This window comes from Pan troglodytes, chromosome 5 (genome assembly GCF_028858775.2).
Source record: "Pan troglodytes isolate AG18354 chromosome 5, NHGRI_mPanTro3-v2.0_pri, whole genome shotgun sequence".
NCBI classification, from domain to species: domain Eukaryota; kingdom Metazoa; phylum Chordata; class Mammalia; order Primates; family Hominidae; genus Pan; species Pan troglodytes.
In genome coordinates, this window is record NC_072403.2 from 73,940,007 (window position 1) to 73,961,481 (window position 21,475).

The 21,475-nt window shown below is 33.8% G+C and overlaps 1 protein-coding gene across 1 annotated transcript in view; it reads right to left on the minus strand.

Moving 5' to 3' along the window:
* The window catches only part of LOC129144272 (protein eyes shut homolog), a 773,546-nt gene that overhangs the window by 72,131 nt on the left and 679,940 nt on the right, over positions 1-21,475 (minus strand). The gene's annotated exons all lie outside the window — the stretch shown is intronic.

Below are 21,475 nucleotides of genomic sequence, written 5' to 3' on the forward strand. Positions count from 1 at the left end.
CCGTTCTGCTGCACCATCCTATGTCCCATATTCTTACAGTTCTCCTGATATTGTACATTCATTGCCATCATTTCCTGAATTCATTAAGTCCCTGAGCATTTTGACTCTACTACTTTCTCAGAAGGGCCCTTCTTGTCATTCTTGGTGGGGAGCAGAGGCACATGAGAATCCTATTCTTTCTGGTATCTGCATGAGCAGTCAGCCCACTAACCACTGAGCAATTTGTTTCATGTGAATCTTGTCAGTGGCCAAGACACTTGTGCACATTGATCTTGACTGACCCAAAAGTGTATACACCAAGTAAGGGAACAGTCTTCTCTGTTTAGAGATGAGGATGAAACTTATACAGTTGAAAAAGGAGACAAAGGAAGAGAACAAATGGGGAACATTTGAGTCTCTATTTTCATTAAGATGGAATTAGGCATCAGATTATCTAAGTTTCCAGCCTTATTTCATCAAATCCTAATTCTGGTACTAGGCTAATTATTACTAAATTTTCATGTGGTGTGCTTTGCTAATCACTTCTTGTATTTTCATGAGTGTCTTATTGGAAAGTTGTGAAAAAAACATGTCAATCCTATCAGGACATGATTTTAAGGTAGAAGCTAAAAAATAATTCAGAATATTTTGGGGGGAGTGAGTGATTAGAGAACATGTATAATGGAGAATGATCAGCTCTGGAGCATGTTTACTTTAGCAGTGAATGGCCTAATCTACAATTACTTGCATGTTTCTTAGAACATTTTCTTCTCTCTGTATTCTACTACTCTGCAGTGATACATGTATAATAAATTGCCATAGTGATTTGGAATTTTAAAGCAATTCAGGTTAGGCTATAGTATCTCAAAGCCCCTAGGTAAAATTCAAAGCAGAACACAATTTACTTAGGTTATTTTCATTTTCTGCTTAGTCTCACCTTTACTTATTTCTTATTATTAGTCTTCCTGTTTGTTTCATATAGCTAATTTATTTTTGTTTGCAACCTGAAAAAAAAAGAACACTAAAACTAAATTTGAAAAAAAAGTCATAAAATTTCTTATATCATGCCTTATGCCTAATATATTTAAAATGACTTAAGAGAAAATAGCCACCTATGTCTTTTAGATAATTTGTAAAATAAGCTTTCATATGAGGTGTAATGGAAGAGGTCTCACATTGAATCTTGAATTGGGACAGATATTAAAATATCAGAATCCCAAAAAATTGTTTTAACAAGTAAAACATTAAATAAAGTACAGAATAACACATGCACAGAAATGAATATATTATAAAAGCAGGTTTTTCAAATGTAGTCCAGAATAACTTGGCCTTCACAATATAACAAAAAGGGGATTTGCCACACCAGAAGAAACCATTCATACATATCACCCCACTTGTTTTTTCCTAATAATAATGTTTATAATTCAGACAGGTCTTCAAAGATAGGGACCTTATTGGGCTTATGCACTGGACTGGTAGACATAATAAGGTGAAAGTTATGAAGAGAGTGTCAATGAGAAAATTTGATAGTCTTGAAACGTAACATATTAATTTGCAGTCTTATCTCAGCAAAACAAGTAACTATCTTATTTTTTGAAATTCGTACTGTTTATCATAGGAAAAAAAAGTGTGGTCCCAACATAATTCTATAGAATTATGTTGACTGCTAACAATGATAGTTTGAATTTCATTCTTTCTATTTGAATACCCTTTATTTATTTCTCTTGTCTGATTAACCTAGCTAGGACTTCCAATACTATGTTGTTAATAGAAGCGGTAAGAGATGGCATCCTTGTCTTGTGCTGGTTTTCATGGGGAATTCTTACAGCTTTTGTCCATTTAGTATGATGCTGGCTGTGGGTTTGTCATAGATGACTCATTATTTTGAGGTATGTTCCTTCAATACCTAGTTTGTTGAGAGTTTTTAACATGAAGAGATTTTGAATTTTATTGAAAGCCTTTTATGCATCTATTGAGATAATCACATGGGGTTTGCTTTTATTTTTGTGTATATGATTAATCACATTCATTGATTTACATATGTTGAACCAACTTTGCATCCCAGAGATGAAGCCTACTTGATTATGATGGATTATCTTTTTGATATGCTGCTGGATTTGATTTGCAAGTATTTTGTTGAGGGGTTTTGCATCAATTTTCATCAAGGATATTGTCCTAAAGTGTTCTTTGTTGTTGTGCCTCTGCCGGGTTTTGGTATCAGAATGATGCTGGCCTCATAGAATGAGTTAGGAAGGAATCCCTCCTCCTCAATATTTTGAATAGTTTCAGTAGGAATCAGCTCTTCCTTATACATATGGTAGAATTTGGCTGTAAATCCATCTGGCACTGGAATTTTTTTGGTTGACAGGGCATTTATTATTGATTCAATTTCAGAGCTCGTTATTGGTCTGTTCAGGGAATCCACTCCATCCTACTTCAGTCTTGGGGTAGTGTGTGTGTCCAGGAATTTATCCCTCTCTTCTAAGTTTTCCAGTTTGTGTGCATAGAGGTGTTCATGGTAGTTTCTGACAGTTATTTTTATTTCTGTGGGGTCAGTGGTAACAACTCCTTTGTCATTTTTAAGTGTGTTTATTTGGACCTTCTCTTTTCTTCTTTATTAGTCTACCAGCAGCCTATCATATTAATTTTTTCAAAAAACCAACTTCTAGATTTGTTGATCTTTTGAATGTTGTTTTATGACTCCATTTCCTTCAGTTCAGTTCTGATTTTGGTTATTTCTTGTATTTTGCTAGCTTTGGGGTTGGTTTGCTCTTGCTTCTCTAATTCTTTCAGTTGTGATGTTAGGTAGTTACTTTGAGATCTAACATTTTGATGTCAGCACTTAGTGCTATAAATTTCCCTCACTACCTCGTAGCTATGTAACAGAGATTCTGACGTGTTGTATCTTTGTTCTCATTAGTTTCAAAGAACTTCGTGATTTCTGCCTTAATTTCATTATTTACTCAAAACTCATTCAGGAGCATATTGTTTAATTTTCATGTAATTGCACAGTTTTGAGTGATTTTTTTAAAATCTTGATTTTCATTTTTTATTGTGCTGTGGTCTGAGATTGTCTTTGGTATGATTTCAGTTCTTCTGCATTTGCTGATGATTGTTTTATATCTGATTATGTGGTTAATTTTAGAGTATGTGCCATGTGGCAATAAGAAGAATGTATATTCTGTTGTTTCTGGCTTTCCCCCTTACTTACTTTATAGTTTTGTTGACTTATCTAAGCTCAAGGGAAATTACCACTTTATTCTCCAATAAAACTAACTTCTCATCACACACACACACAAAGGTAACTAAGAGAGGTGATTAATATGTTAATTAGCTTGACAGTATTAATCATTTACTGGGTATGTATATGCCAAAACATGTTGTACTCCAAATATATATTTTTTATAAAGTTTATATGTATATATAATTTATAAAAACTTAAATTTGTCTTTCATCATTTATGTCCCAAATAGTTTATTTCTGTCAATGTAGTTTTTCTTTCTTATTGAGTTAGTTAATTGCATTTTTAACACTTACAATAAACAGTTTTTTAAGCATATTTTAAAACTGTTTTTAAAAACAACTAATTAATTATTTTTTTTTAGTCTTTATGGGCATGTATTGTTTTCTTTTTTTTTTTTAACTTTAGTTCCAGGGTACATGTGCCGTTTGTTCCATAGGTAAGCTTGTGTCATAGGGGTTTGTTGTACAGACTATTTTATCACCTAGGTATTAAGCTTAGTACCAAATAGTCATTTTCCTGATCCTCTCACTCCTCCTACCCTCTACCCTCTGATAGGCCCCCCAGTGTGTTGATCCCTTCTATAAGTCCATCTGTTCTCATTATTTAGCTCCCACTTATAAGTGACAATATGCAGTATTTGGTTTTCTGTTCCTGTGTTACTTTGCTAAGGATAATGGCCTCCAGTGCCATCCAAGTCCCTACAAAGGACATGATCTTTTCTATGGCTGCATAGTATTCCCTGTTGTGATTTTCTTAATTGCAGTCAATTGTCTTACAACTTCAAAAACTATTTTCCCATTGTTATTAAATATTTCAAATATGTATGGGAAGGGAAAGCTAATATTTATTCCTAATTTTATTTTATGAACGTAACTTATTTAAAACTTTTATTTTAGAATCAGAGAGTACATGTGCAGATTTATTACGTAAGTATATTGCATAATGCTAAGGTTTGGAGTTTGAATGAATCTGTCAGCAAGGTACTGAGCATAGTACTCAAGAGGTAGTTTTTCAGCCCTTGCCCTCCTCCCTTTCCCTCCTCTACTAGGCTCCAGTGTCTATTTTTTCCTATTTTTATCTCTATGTATACTTAATGTTTAACTCCCACTTATAAGTGAGAACATGTGGTATTTGGTTTTCTGTTTCTTCATTACTTCAGTTAGTATAATGGCTTCCAGCTACATCCATGTTGCTGCAAATGAAATGATTTTTTTTCTTTTTATGGCTATATAAGATTCTATGATGTATATGTACCACATTTTCTTTTTCCAGTACACTGTTGATATACCCTGGGTTAATTTCATGGCTTTAATATTGTGAATAACACTACAAAGAACATACAGGTGCATGTGTCTTTTTGGCAGAATGATTTATTTTCTGTTGAGTGTATATCCAGTATTGGGACTGCTGGGTCAAATGTTAGTTCAATTCTTAGTTCTTTGAGGAATCTTCAAACTTCCCCTCCAGTGACTTATTTACATTACCACCAACTATGTATAAGTGTTTTATTTCCTCTGCAGCCTCAGAGGTAACCTGTTATTTTATCACTTTCTGATTATAGCTATTCCGACTGGTGTGAGATGGTATCTCATTGTGGTTTTGATATTCGTTTCTCTGATGATTAGTGATTATGAGCATTTTTTTATGTTTGTTGGCTACTAGTCTGTCTTGTTTTCAGAAGTGTCTGTTCATGTCCTTTGACCATTTTTTAATGGGGTTATTTGATTTTTGCCTTTTGTTTTCTTCAAATTTCTTATAGATTCTGGACCTTCATTAAATGCGTAGTTTGCAAATATTTTCCCCATTCTGTAGGTTGTCTATTTATTCTATTGAGAATTTCTCTTGTTGTGTAGGACCTCCTTAGTTTAATTAGGTTTCACTTGTCAATTTTTGTTGTTGTTGCAGTTGCTTTTAAGGATTTAGCCATAAATACTTTGCCAAGACCAATATTGAAAAGGATATTTCCTAGGTTTCTTTCTAGGATATTTATAGTTTGAGGTCTTACATTTAAGTCTTTATTTAATCCATCTTGAATTGATATTTGTATATGGTGATAGATAGGGGGTCCAACTTCACTCTTCTGCATATGGATAGCCAGTTATCTCAGCACCCACCATTTATTGAATATGGAGTCTTCTCCTCATTGATTATTTTTGTAAAATTTGTCAAAGATGAAATGGTTGTAGCTGTATGACTTAATCTGATCTCTTTATTCTGTTCCATTGGTCTATGTGTCTATTGTACCAGTTCCATGCTGGTTTATTTTACTGCAGCCTTGTAGCATAGTCTGAGGTTGGGTAATGTGAAATTTCCAGCATTGTTCTTTTTGCTTAGGGTTGCTTGGGCCATTCAGGCTCTTCTATTGTTCCATATGAATTTCAGAATAGTTTCTTCTGATTCTGTGAAAAATCAAGTTGTTAGTATGGTAGAAATAATGCTGAATCTGTACATTGCTTTGGGCAGTTCAGCCATCTTAGTAATATTGATTCTTTTGATCCATGACCATGGGATGTTTCTCCATTTATTTGTGTAATCTCTCAGGAGTATTTTGTAGTTCTCCTTGAACAGCTCTTTCTCCTCCTTGGTTAGCTGTATTCCTGCTTATTTTATTCTTTTTAGCTAATGTAAATAGAATTGCATTCTTGATTTGACTCAGCTTCAACTTTATTTGTGTATGGAAATGCTACTGATTTCTGTACACTGATTTTGTACTGTGAAACTTTACTGAAGTTGTCTATAGAAACTACCATCAGAGTGAACAGGCAACCTACAAAATGGGAGAAAATTTTCACAACCTACTCATCTGACAAAGGGCTAATATCCAGAATCTACAATGAACTCAAACAAATTGACAAGAAACAAACAAACAACCCCATCAAAAAGTGGGCGAAGGATATGAACAGACACATCTCAAAAGAAGACATTTATGCAGCCAAAAGACACATGAAAAAACGCTCATCATCACTGGCCATCAGAGAAATGCAAATCAAAACCACAATGAGATACCATCTCACACCAGTTAGAATGGCAATCATTAAAAAGTCAGGAAACAACAGGTGCTGGAGAGGATGTGGAGAAATAGGAACACTTTTACACTGTTGGTGGGACTGTAAACTAGTTCAACCATTGTGGAAGTCAGTGTGGCGATTCCTCAGGGATCTAGAACTAGAAATACCATTTGACCCAGCCATCCCATTACTGGGTATAGACCCAAAGGACTATAAATCATGCTGCTATAAAGACACATGCACATGTATGTTTATTGCGGCACTATTCACGATAGCAAAGACTTGGAACCAACCCAAATGTCCAACAAGGATAGACTGGATTAAGAAAATGTGGCACATATACACCATGGAATACTATGAAGCCACAAAAAATGATGAGTTCATGTCCTTTGTAGGAACATGGATGAAGCTGGAAATCATCATTCTCAGTAAACTATCACAAGGACAAAAAACCAAACACCGCATGTTCTCACTCATAGGTGGGAATTGAACAATGAGAACACATGGACACAGGAAGGGGAACATCACATTCTGGGGACTGTTGTGGGGTGGCGGGAGCGGGGAGGGATAGCATTAGGAGATATACCTAATGCTAAATGATGAGTTAATGGGTGCAGCACACCAGCGTGGCACATGTATACATATGTAACTAACCTGCACATTGTGCACATGTACCCAAAAACTTAAAGTATAATAATAAAAAAAAACAAAATTTCTAAATTTGGCAAAAGATATTAACAACTACAGATTCATGAATCTGAGTGTACCCTAAGTGGATAATTCTAAATAAATCCAAACACACATCTATTCAAACTGAAGTCAGTGAGTCAGTCGGTCGGTCTGTCTGTCTGTCTATCTATCTATCTATCTATCTATCTATCTAGAAAGGAATGAATACAAACATGTTAACTATATGAGTAAAACAATTTAATTGACAGCATATTTCTCATCAGAAGTTCGGGGGGCAAGAGTGAAGTGGCACAAAATTTTCAAGGGTTGAAACATTTTCTTTACCCCAAATTCTATGGTCAGCAATCCTATCTTTCAGAAATGAAGACATTTGTAGGTGAAGAAAAACACTGAGAATTTGTTATAAGCAGATCTACTCTAAGAAAATTTTTGAGGAAGTTTGGTAAACAGAAAGAAATGATAAAAGAATGAACCTTGGAACCCCAAGAAGAAAGACAGTACAATATGCAGAGCAAACATGTGTAACTCCAGTACACTATCATTAACTACAGTCCTCATGTTGTACATTATTAGATCTTTCGACTTGTTCATTGTACATATTTGCTACTACCATCTAAGATGATGGGTAAGTTAATTTGTTCACTATAGTAATTATTTTATAGTATGTACGTATTTTATAACGTATCGTACCCCTCAAATATACACAAGAACAGTTTTCAAAACAATCTAATATATTTTATTTCTCTTTAGTTTGAAGCAAAAGCTTAAAATTATCTAATGGGAATCCCAGTGTACAAAAAGGAAATGGTCAAGACAATTATATTATAATCAGGGGAAATCAAGAGACTTAAAAAGAAGTTACAGTTTCAACACTTCACTCAAACTGGTAAAATACATCAGTAGATCTTTGTTGTGATGAAGTAGTTCTGTACTTGACTCAGGTGGTGGTTACAGGAAACACGATAAATGGAATAGAAATACAAAACACACACACTCACACACACACAGAGTTCCAATACTAATTTCTTGATTTCGTAATAGTAGTATAGCAGATGTAACTACTGGGAAAAGCTGGTTAAGGGCTACATAGAATCACTGAGTAATATCTTTGCAACTTCCTGTTACTCTATAGTTATTCCAAATTTTTAAAAAAAACTAATAAAGGACATTAGTTATAGGGAGCTCAGGCATAGCTGAAGGTCCTACAAAGTGGAGGCCAAGGAGACATACTGAATATTTCAGAATGTTGCCAAGCTTTATGGTATTTTTCCTGACTTCTCATCTAAAACTATGGAGGCTAGAAGATAGTGGAGTATTTTAAGTGTCAAAACACTTTAAAAATGAAGCATATTGATTCTGAGTTCTGAAACTGCCCAAAATATCTTTTATGAATGAAGCAAATTAAGACATTTTCAGATAAAAGAAACTAGCAGAATCAATGTAACTACTTTTGAAATATATGTGACACCTTCTTCCAACATTTAACATACACCTGTCCAGAAATCCATTTCTACATATTTATCCAGGAGGGGAAAAATGTATGTTTATGAAAAAGACTCATATATAAATGCTCATGATAAACTTGCTAATAACAGACCAAAACAGTACTAGTGTCCACAAACCCGAGAATGAATCATATGCTGATATACTCATGCAATGGAATACTATGTGGGAGTAAAACTTTATGACTTATTAGGACATAAAACAACATGGATATTCCTTAAAAGCATTATACAGACTGAAAGATTTTTTTTTTGTACCACAGGATATAGTATATTACTGAATTTATGTAAAATTCTATACCAAACAAATCTAATTTGTGGTGGAAAAGAGCTTCAAAACAGTGGTCATCAATGGGATATAAAGGGCATTAAAATGTAAAGAGGCCAGAAAAAAACTCCTGTGATATCTGTAAGTATATAGATTTATTATAACCAATAATATTCAAGTTGAAAAAATAAAATTATTCAATTTAGATAACAAAAATATTATTTTGGGAAATTAAAACAGACTGTTGGGATTTGTATATAAAACATTTAGCACAATGGAATTAAAACAAGATAAAATGATGAAAATGTCAAATTGAGATGTAATTTAAGGATTCTATCATTTTCTCAACTTACGGTTTTGTTATCCTCCAAGACATAGCTTCTCTCCACATTGTCTCACTTGTCATCTCCATTAGATATATTTCCTCTGTGCTGCAACTGCATCCTATGGATTCATCTACCACAGTATTTCCTTTTTACATATGTCTCTGTTACTCCTCTAGACCAGAGAACGTGGCTCATTTATCTTTATTCTTATTGCTATCATCTGGCACAGAATCTGTCTACAGAAAGTAGTCATTAAAGGATCAGCAAAGCAATTCACAACTACCAACAATTAAGTAGAAAATTCTTTTCTTCCTTTTTTTTCCTATTATTGTACAACAGTGAGTTCCTCAGTATTGGGTTAAATGAAGTTCACAAATGAAAATGTCCATATTGCCCAGTTAATACAAATTATTGAAATGGGTTGACACAAATAACTTCTGAATAAGTAGGAAGTTGTGTCTTATCTAAGGGAAATCACACTCCTCTCAATGCCTGCTAAACTTTTGTCATGGAGGAATATAACCTGAGCACTTCAGAGCTTCAGATTTTCAAGAGAAGAGACATATTTCAGCTTTTTTATAATATCAGCTCAAACTTCACATCTTGGCTAAATATCTGTGTCACATATATTACAATTCTATTCTAGATTCTGATCTGAGATACACCACTTTGTGATCTATGCTACGTAATTTGTTAGTCTCAAGTAAAGAGTACGGAAAAAGAAACTATGTTAGAAGGTATTCTTATTGTGAATTCAGTAAGCTCACCTGAGCAATATTTCTTTAGACTTTTTATTCAACTTAGAAACTTGAAGGATATGGTTATATTACCTTTGAATGGAAAAATTTAAAGAGAGAAAACGAATTTGGTTAAACTAGTGATCAGTTGTAAATATCTAACATCTGGGTTCTTGATCCAAATAATTTCACAGCATTCACAGGAAATATTTGTACTTAAAAACTTAATACAAATTGCAAAGCAAACTTTTATAAAAAACTCTTACTTTTTTCTCTGTCTCCATGATCATAATTCATTGATTTAAAATTGAACAGTATATGTTCTATATTAGAATAAATTTTTTTAAAAAGGGATTAATTCACTGTATCTACTCATAATCACAGAAGAACTGAATTATTTTACCCATTAGTTTACTTACTTTTTTTTTTTTTTGAGATGGAGTCTCTGTCACCCAGGCTGGATGGAGTGCAGTGGTGCCATTTTAGCTCACTGCAACCTCCGCCTCCCAGGTTCAAGCGATTCTCCTGCCTCAGCCTCCCAAGTAAAGTAGTTGGGATTATAGGCATGCCCCACCTCACCTGGCTTGTTTTTTGTATTTTTAGTAGAGACGGGGTTTCACCATGTTGGCCAGGCTAGTCTCAAACTCCTGACCTCATGTGATCCACCCATCTTGGCCTCCCAAAGTGCTGGGATTACAGGCATGAGCCACAGAGCCCATTTACTCACCTTTTGAAACACACACACACCATTCTTCACCTTAATAACTACCTTCTTTTTTTTTTATTACACAGAAAACAAAAATAATATCCCATTGGAAAATTGTTCACAGATTTTATTCACTTAATATCTAGTCCACTACTACTACCAATTTATTTGATATTAATATTTAAAAAACATAAAATCGAAGAATATTATGAATTTTTTTCAACATATATTCAGTTACTATTTTTTCTTTATGCCACTGTTGTATGATAATAATTATATATAGGTATTTTCCCTCACATTTTATGTAAACTTACTAGTGGAGTTATACATTAAAACTTTACAGATAGTTAAGTTTATTGAAGCCCTGTATCTTTAGGTATTTGTGTCTAAAAGACATATAGATGGTTACAATGAAAGATGCATTATCGTATTTTAGTCCAGGTCTGTCAGACTATGTAAGAGGAAAAAAAAAAAAAGGATGTGGAGGAAAGAAATGCCTAATTAATATAAGTGACAATTCAGGGATTGGATGATGCTTAAAGAGAGATTTCATAATCAATACATAATGGCAATGTCATCAAACTGCTAGAAATTAAAATCTGACAAATTTGACAACTCCCAGGAATCTTTGCACCACTGGTATTTATTCAGTAATACACAGTTTGATCCTAAGATATTCATCATTGCTTCCTCGTTCTTGCCAAAATTTTCAAATTTATATAATAGGAGTTTTTCTCTGCAGGAAAAAAGACCTCTGATTTTATAATGTATTTCAGAAGAATATTAGTGATTTATAATCAACACAACTGGAATATATCCATTCCATATAGGAATATATTACTGAATTCTAATATGACTAGGTTTAAAAAACGTTTTTACATTTCAGATACTCTATTCCATTAAGTATAATTTAATTTATATTTACTCTTTATATTTCTATATGTTTATATCCTAGAATTATACTTTAAATTCAGCTTTTCTCTGAATTCAGAATTTATTTCAGGTATCAATAGGAGGAAAGTTTTGACTACTTTTATGGGCAGTTTCCTGATTTTTAAGAGTATATTTAAAGTAAATATAGCACTATTTTGTTGAGTTAAGCATATAACATAAAGTAACACTTGAAAAAAAATACTTTCCGATATTTATTTAAAAGATAATGATCTCTAAGCAACGTTTAGCTTATTTGTAAGAAAACATTTTTCCCCCAAGGCCAAAGTTCAAAATCACCTCATTAGGAAAGAAAACAACTGACATAAACAATAGCAAAAACAAAAATAATAATGATCCATTGAATACTAATTCTCTTACACTTAGAAAGAATTCCTAATTCTTAGGGCATTTCAAAAGGAAAAATGAGAAAGAAGTGAGAACAGGATGTGAATAAATCATGGAAATATTCTCATCATGGTTTCCTGTTCTTCCTCAAAATTAAAAAAAATCAATATTAATTTTTCTATGCACCAGGGATGATGCTAAATTCTTTAAATACATTTTCTTCAAGTAATCCTTGCTTTCTTCAAGTGATGGTTGCTACATAATTACAATTGAAATCTCTTTAATTATTATCCTAGTGTTTTATTTTTGCATGTATTTGGTTATTTTGTTAGAAAACTATTGGTTTCTTTTACAAAATCAAATTTGCTTCAGGCAGACCTGTCATATTTTACATTTTCTTCCTTTTTTCTTATTCAGACAATCAAGAGATTTGTCTCAAGGGTAAGTCTAAAGGAAACAAGTTCTGAAAATACTTATTCTTTTTACCATTTGAAGAGTTCCATTTATCAGTTTAATTTTTATTAATTCCCTAATATGAATGATTCAAAAACGTTGTCAAAGTAAGTATATGGGTGTCTTTTTTCTGTGTTCTACAATGGTGACATCATATAACGCTACATTATTTCATGTGACTCATTGTCATTGTGTCCTGTAAGCTTTGGAATAGTGCATTCTACTTTTTGTTGCTTTGTATATATTTGTACTTTTTGTATGGATTTCTTCTTTGCTCTAAAAATTACCTAACAGTATGATTTTGGTTTTTAAACTGCATTTATATTTTTGGTAAAAATTGATTATTAATTTCTACTTTTATTAGATATGAGTAAAGATGGTGACATGAGCATATCTAATTATTTTAATCTATAAATAATTTACTCTGTAGCCAAGCACATGACAAATATTTGTAAATACTCTCCAAACACCAAATATATGTTCTCCATTTGAGGGATACATGATTAAATATGCACACACATGTCATCTCTGTATAAATATTAACATAAAATACATAATGGAACATATTTTTTATATTTATCATTTCACCAGAATATTTAGTTTATAAGAGGGATATTAGAATTTTCGATGAAAATATTGCTTATCAAGTTAGCTTTGCATTGCTAAAACTTCAGTATTTCTTCCAGGCAGTTATTTGCAAGATACAAGTTCACTATTATTATATATTTCCCTTACATTTTTCTTATGATTACATAATGTCTCATGTCATATATTTAGGCCCTTTAATTCTAAATCTAATCATATCTTGATATTAATGTTGTCACTCCTTCTTGGCCCATTATTTTAAACTTTTCTTATACTTTAATAAATTTGTCCCTTCTAAATAGAACATAGATAGGTTTTGCTTCTAAACAAAATACATGATTACCTGTTATATTAGTCTGTTCTCATGCTGCTCTGAAGAAATACCCAAGACTGGGTAATTTATAAAGAAAAGTAGTTTAATTGACCCACAGTTCCGCATGACTGGGGATGCCTCAGGAATCTTACAAGCACGGTGGAAGGGGAAACGAAAACGGCCTTCCTTACAAGGTGGCAGGACAGAGAAGTGTCAGAAGGGGAAATGGTATATGCTTAGAAAACTATCAGATCTCCTGAGAACTCACTCACTATCATGAGGACATCATGGGGAAAACTACCCCTATGAGCCAATCACTTCCCACCAGGTTCCTCCCATGACACATGGGGATTACGGGAACCACAATTCAAGATGAGATTCAGGTGAGCGCATAGGCAAACCATGTCATTCCACCCCTAGCCCATCCCAAATCTCATGTTCTCACATTTCAAAACAAAAACATGCATTCTCAACAGTCCTCAAAGGCTTAACTGATTCCAGCATGAACTCTAAAGTCCAAGTCCAAAGTCTCATCTGAGACAAGGCAAGACCCTTCTGCCTATAAGCCTGTAAAATCAAATGCAAGTTAGTTAATTCCTTGGTACAATGGGGGTACAGGCATTGTGTAAACACACTTATTCCAAATGGGAGAAACTAGCCAAAACAAAGGGGCTACAGGCCCCATGCAATTCTGAAATCCAATAGAACAGACATTAAACCTTAAAGTTCCAAAATGATCTCCTTTGACTCCATGTCTCACATCCAGGGCATACTGATGCAAGAGATAGGTTCCCATGGCCTTGGGCAGCTCTACTTCTGTGGCTTTGCAGGGTACCGTGCCCCTCCTGGCTGCTTTCATGAGTTGGCATTTAGTGTCTGCAGTTTTTCTGGGTACATGGTGTAAGCCTTTAGTGTATCTACTGTTCTGGGGGCTGGAGGACAGCAGACCTCTTCTGACAGCTCCAGTAGGCAGTGCTCTAGTATGCACTCTGGGTGGGGACTCTGAACCCACATTTCCCTTCTGCACTGTTCTAGCAGAGGTTCTCCATGAGGTCTCCACTCCTGCAGCAAACTTCAGCCTGGACATCCAGGCATTTCCATACACCCTCTGAAACCTAGGCAGAGGTTCCCAAACCTTGCTTGACTTCTGTGTACCCACAGACTCAAAGCCACATGGAAGCCACCAAAGCTTGGGGCTTTCACCCTCTGAAGTAATGGCCCAAGCTGTACCTTGGCCCCTTTTAGCCATGGTTGGGGATGAAGCTGCTGGGATGCAAGGAACCATGTCCTGAGGCTGCACGGAGTGGGGAGCCCTGGGCCCAGCCCAGGAAACATTTTTCCCACTTAGGCCTTCAGGCATGTAATGGGAAGGGCTGCTGTAAAGGTCTCTTACATGCCCTGGAGACATTTTCCCCATTATCCTGGTGATTAACGTTCTGTTCTGTTTTACATATGCAAATTTCTGTAGTAGGCTTGAATTTCTCCTCAGAAAATGGGTTTTTCTTTTCAATTGCATCATCAGGCTGCAAATTTTCTAAATTTTTATGCTCTGCTTCCTCTTGAGCACTTTGCCACTTAGAAATTTCTTCCACCAGATATCCTAAATCATGTCTTCCCAAGTTCAAAGTTCCACAGATCTCTAGGGCAGGGGCAAAATGTCACCAAAATGATTTGCTAAGGCATAGCAAGAGTTACCTTTGCTCCAGCTCCTAAGAACTCATCTCCATCTGAGACCACCTCAGACTGGACTTCATTGTCCAAATCACTATTAGTATTTTGGTCAAAACCATTCAACATGTCTCTAGGAAGTTCCAAACTTTTCCACATGTTTCTATCTTCTTCTGAGCCCTCCAAACTGTTCCAAACTCTACCTGTTACAAAGCTGCTTCCTAAGAACTCAACTCCATCTGAGACCACCTCTGGCTGGACTTCATTGTCCAAATCACTACTAGCATTTTGATCAAAACCATTCAACATGTCTCTAGGAAGTTCCAAACTTTTCCACATGTTTCTGTCTTCTTCTGAGCCCTCCAAACTATTCCAAACTCTACCTGTTACAAAGCTGCTTCCACATTTTTGGGTATTTCTATAGCAGTGCCCCATTACCTCAGTACCTATTTATTGCATTAGTTTGTTCTCACACTGCTATGAAGAAATACCTGAAAGACTGGGTAATTTATAAAGAAAAGAGGTTTAATTGACTCACAGTTACACATGGCTGGGGAGGCTCAGGAAACTTACAATCATGGAAGAAGCAAAAGCAAAATGTCCTTCTTCCCAAAGCAGCAGGAGAGAGAAGTGCCAGCAGGGGAAATGCCAGATGTTTACAAAACCATCAGATCTCAGGAGAACTCACTATCATGAGAACAGCATGGGGGAACCGCCAACATGATCCAGTCACTTCCCACTGGGTCCTTCCCATGACACATGGGGATTATGGGAACTACAATTCAAGATAAGATTTGGGTGGGAGCACAGCCAAGCCATATCACCTGTCATTATGGGGGGAAATAGTGTGAACACTTTTATCTGATATTATTTCTTTTTATATTATTTTATATTTACTCTTTGTTTTACTTTTTTTCCCCTTTTTTCTTTTTCTTATTTCAGGAAGATTTATCAAGGTGTAGATTTTCTGGTTAATTTAGGAGTTTTAATACTCTTTTCAATTTTATATAAAAGCACATATTTCTGATCCTTTATATGAAGATGACTTATTTTCTACCAAGATATCTATGCCCAATTACATCCACACTAATAAGATGGATATTTTAAAATAAATCACTCCCCTACATGTAGGTTATGTGGTTTTGTTATACTAACCCCAGAATACCAGTATATTTATTTTCTATTATGTCTTTCCTTAGTCAAGATTTCTTTTCCTTCACTTACATTACTCATTTTCAAATAGTCTGTCATTACAGGAGAATCTATTTCTCATCATGTTTCCTTTGTTCTTCATCTGCCGTATATTGATTTGTAGACTTTTTCTTATTTTTATCATTTTTAATATCACTCTCTAGAGCATTTTGTTCTTTCTAATAGGTTAGTAACTAATAGGTTACTAATGGATTATTTTTCCTCATATTCTTTACATAAATTTTAAAAAATTTGGATTTTTATCTCCCAAATTTATTGTTTAATAATGTTTAATACTTATTTATTATTACCAATTCTATCTATTTGCTCCCTTGGGTATTTTGGTGTTCCTCTTTGTTTAGCTAAATGCTAAATTAATTTATTTTCACTTTTTCTTATTTAATAAATCATATGATCAGGGCTCTGAACTTTTTCCTAAGTCAAACTTTGGCAGTATTCACATCTAATCTTCAAAATGTTTCTTGAGTTTACAATATTTGATAGAATCTGTTGCTGATTCATTATGGAAAAACATAGAATATTATGTATTTTTTAGTATGACATTTTTGACAATGATTATATAAAATAAGTTTATGACCTATTTACTCAATTTGATACTAAAAAAAATATGGAAAACATTTGTAGAACATCAAAATCACATGCAGACATTCTGAAAAATGCTCCAAGCATCAGAAAAAGTAATGACTGTGTAATTGTATTGAAAACTCTGAGGCAGAGATTAACATGCAGGAGGTTATTAGAGAGTGCTCTTAGGGTCTTCATCTGTAGAGGATAGGGAAGGAGAGATAATTGGGCAGAGGGACAATTTCAGTTCTGGTATAATCCGAAGAAAGTTTTTAACTCAACCTGTAGGAAGCTTTGAAGCTAGAATGGCTATTTAAGATTGTCAAGATTTGGGGAACTAAGTGACCCATTGGATTCAGGCTGCCTCAGAAAATAAATGTGATACTGCTCTGACTAGGTGATTCTTGAAGAAAATTGCATGCAGAAAGCTGTCCAACAGCATTCCTTCTAGTAACTAGAAGAATAAGTATAAGCCCTCAGTCCATCACAAATAGTAATAGTTTGATTAGATAGTCATGTTCTATAGCATGTTTCATTCTAACGTGCTATTTTGTTTTAAATATACAAACACATATATATGCATTTAATTGTACTTTGTTTACATTTTAAGAGATTAGCTATGTATTTTCAGTCAACATATAATACATTATATTTTTCTTATTTAAAATATTTGGACATAGTCTCTTAATAATTAGATTATAGGAAGTCTAATTTTTCAGGAAAATATTTCCAGTGTTAAATTTGTTATTTAACTTATATTACTGGTTCAGATATTTAGAATTTTCCTCCCACTATTTTATTGATATTCTATAATTTTGTTTTGATTTAATTTTTAACCTAAATGACATTTGTAAAATATGTTTTTATTAAAGAGATCAATGTTAGTGAAAATTACTTAATAATTAAATTATATAAGATACTTTTATTACTAATAGCAAATTACTTGCAAAAGGCCACGAACCAGCATAATATTTCCTAATGTTGTTCTTCATGGTTGCACCCATTGCCTCATGTCACCATCATTGTCATAGATCTCTCCAAGGTCTAGGACAAAGAAAATGATTGTGTTGCTAAGAAATAAAATTGGGTTTGCATTCTGTTAGATAATTATGCTGGCCTATGTTCTTCTAGGCAGGAACTGCTTCATTTCTCTCCATACTTTACACACCTAGTGTTATGAGAGGAATTTTGTCCACCACCCTGAAGATCCCAGTGTTGAAGCTCTAACCCCTAGTACCTCAAAATGTGACTTTATTTGGAAATAGGACTTTAAAGAGGTGATTACATTAAAGTGAGACCACAACAGTTGGCCCTAATCCAATTGGTCTTTATAAGAAGAGGAAATTTCTACAAATACAGACCAGGGCACATGCACAGAAGGGCAATCAGGTAAAGAGCCAGAAAGAGGGTGACCATCTGCAATCCAAGCAGAGACTTAAGAAAAAAATAAACCTGCCATCTTTGATCTCAGACTGCCAGCCTCCAGAACTGTGAAAAATAAATCTTTGCTATTTAAGCCATTAGTTTGTGGTATTTTGTTATAGCAACCCTAGCAAACTAAGGCAGCTAGTATAGTAAAGAGCATACTTAGGTCATTTTGAGTACTTTACTTCCACTTTAATAGTTCAGCCATGAAATAAAATATATAAATATATGAATCATAGATAAAACAATGTAAAATAAAAAATGATAATTTTAATATTATTCATTAAAATATAAATAAATATTTTCATGGCTTTAGATTTTATGTAACATACACCCTGATGCTGCTCTAGCAATTAATTAACAATATGACTTCATATTGTTAATTAATTTCATGCCAATAATACACAAGAGCACAGACGGCGATGCTTGTATTAGACCAAAAAAAAAAAAAAAGTCAAAAACTGCAACTTGCCTCCCGTGTTCATGTCCTTGTGTAATCTCTACCTTGAATATTGACAGGACCTGTTACTGGCTTTTAACTAATGAGAATATCTGATTGTCTGTACATTATTATGCTACATAAGATTGTAACATCCATCTCGCGAGATTAAGCTCTTCTCTGCTGGCATTGAAAATGCAAGCTACCATATTATAAGCCACCATATGGGAAGGCCATGCAGCAGGAGCTGAGGGTGGCCATGTTCAGTTGACAGCATTCAGGAGCTTTCACCTCAAAGGATCTCACAGTTCCAGTCAATATTTTTATGAAAGGAAGAGCCTAAACAAAGGACTCAATTGATCTGTACCGGACTTCTTACCCACAGAAATTCAGAGATCATAAATGTGTGTGTGTGTGTGTGTGTGTGTGTGTGTGTGTGTGTGTTAACCACTAAATGCGTGGTAATATTTTTGTGCAGCAATAGATAAATATTATGCCTATCTTCAAACATTATATGGCATGTTTTGCTAAATATTTTAGCTGGGTACTTATTTTTCACCATATCTACACGAAGGCTAATTTTCTTCTCTATTCTAGAGAAAATTTTCTTATAAACGTTATGCTCAGTGCTGCCACGTTCTTTATCAATAGTATCATTATGATTTCTCATCAGCCTTCTGTATTCTCTTGTTAACTGCATACTGACAAGTGACAAGGGTGATCATCAGTGATATTTTGGTATAAAATCTAATAAACAGATTGAAAAGCATCTCTCTGGATTTCTTTAAGCAGAATATAGTCATGTAAAAATTCTTTAGACTGTTAATGTAATCACATCTTTAGGCATGATTTGTTGCACTCTCTGGCTTTAAAATATCATTGTTAAGTAGATAAGACTATTATGGCCTTCTCTTCACAAGTGACATTTATATTATTAATAGATACATTATTATCATCTGATATCATTCAAAGTGCCTCCATTTATTTTGCAATTAGCTAATAATTGTCTAACGATAGTTCTATTAATACTAACTACATGTTATGCCACTCAGCTGGTGTCCATCATAGATTGCCTTTGGATTCACCTATTCATTTGTAGGTCTTAAATCCTTCACAATATTTTAAGCTCTCGGAAAACAGGGCTCAAGTCTTTCGAACCTCACAGTGCCAACTCCTACCACATATAAGTAGATATTTTACTTACATGATCATGTGATTCGATAATTCATTACCTTCAAGAATCTTGAAGCATTTAAGGAAATAGAAAATTCACGTAGGTACAGGTGAAAGGAAGAATAAACTGCCTTAAAATGGACAAAAGTAGAAAAAATTTCAAAAGAAAGGAGCAAAGAAAAGGTGGAAGGAAGAAAAGAAAGGAGTGAGAAATGAAAAAAGGATGATATACTGAAAAATAGAAAATGTAAGACAATGTATTTTAATAGTTTTATACAATGAAATGCTTGGTGTATTAAAATTAATGCTAAAGTAGATTAACTGTGAAGAAACTGCTTTACTGGATAATTACTATGACAGATCTGATATAAAGTAATTTTATAATTATATGTTTAATAATTTTAAAGATCACACTCTGTTATTTGATAATTATTAATATATCTCTTCTAAACTGTAATGGTTATATGAGCAAAGAGGAAGTGAGAAGAGCAGGAGAACTTTTAATACTTAGGATAATCTTTGAGTAGTCCCTTCACTAAGTACATTTAATTACCTCCATTAAGCATACCCACTGCTTGATTACTAGAGCAGATTATTTTTTCCAACTGAAATATTAAAAAAATGGACATGAGTCTCAGATTTTCAGTCAGGATATATAATTATACTAATAGGAAGGGTAAAGGTGATTTATTTTCATATTTAAATTAGACAAGCCACTCAACCAAAATTAATAGTTAATAAGGAATTCAACCAGGTCACATTATCAAAAAGTACAATATTAGTTTTTTATATTATTTCAAAACAGGAAAAATTAAAATGCCATAAGTTAATTGACAAATGGGTTTAGAAAGCAAAATAAGCTCATATAATACATCTTGAAATGTGGACAATGGAGCACAGGCATGCTACATTTCCCAAGTATTTAAGTTATTACACATAAGCAAATGCACTCAGGAATTTTACATCATTTTGAATCTTCAGAATTACAGAAAGGTAGCATGCCTTTGTAGAGAAAGGTGGTTTTTATTTCAGGTAACATTCTATCAGCATTACCACTGACAGGTTAGTATTGCCTGCACTTTATCTAGATTAATCCTTAACATAACTCTTTCATCAAAGCTACTACCCTGACATGTAGGTGACTGATTCTAATGGAATTAGATGAAAAGAAGACAAAGAAAGGGCTGTCGTGCTCACACCAAGAGCTTTGCCACACAACATGTACCATTATTTCCTTTAAAGCTTTCAAATTTGACTTTGAACAGGTTTCACCAAATACAACACTGAAGCAATTGCTATTACTGATCATGCCAGAGGGATTAGTAGAATTTTCTCCTGAATTATTTCTTTCCAAAGGGGGAGCTTGTAGATTAAATGAGTCTTGGAAACGTTTGCTGAAATGTATAGATTCATTTTATGACTAGCTTTCTAGTCACTGTCTTGTGGGTTATTAACCCTATAAAATGAATATTTTGATTAACTGTCCTCATTTTTAAAACATTTGACATGAATTGTTCTTGGAAATTTTAGTGACAGCACTCAATATGATTTCCTCAGTTATTTATTCAACAGAAAGTTGTCTATTATGTAAAAAGCATTGCAGTGTAGATAAAAATTAAGCAAGTCAAAGCATTGACTAAGTAATTACATTGTGTTTGGAGAAATGTTAGCAGTTTGACTCTGCTAAAGCTTTGGCTGAATATGTCCAAAGGCAGGAAATGCCACTAGAAAGTTTCCAGATTATAAAGATCCTTGTATAACATGCCAAGGCATTTAATAAACAGTGAGAATACCTTTATATATTTTTAACAGAAGAGTAACAAGGAAGATCTGTATTTTAGAGAATCAGCCAAGCTTCAGTCTGTAGATTTTAATTGCTTTAACTTTTAACTTCTTTTCAAAGAG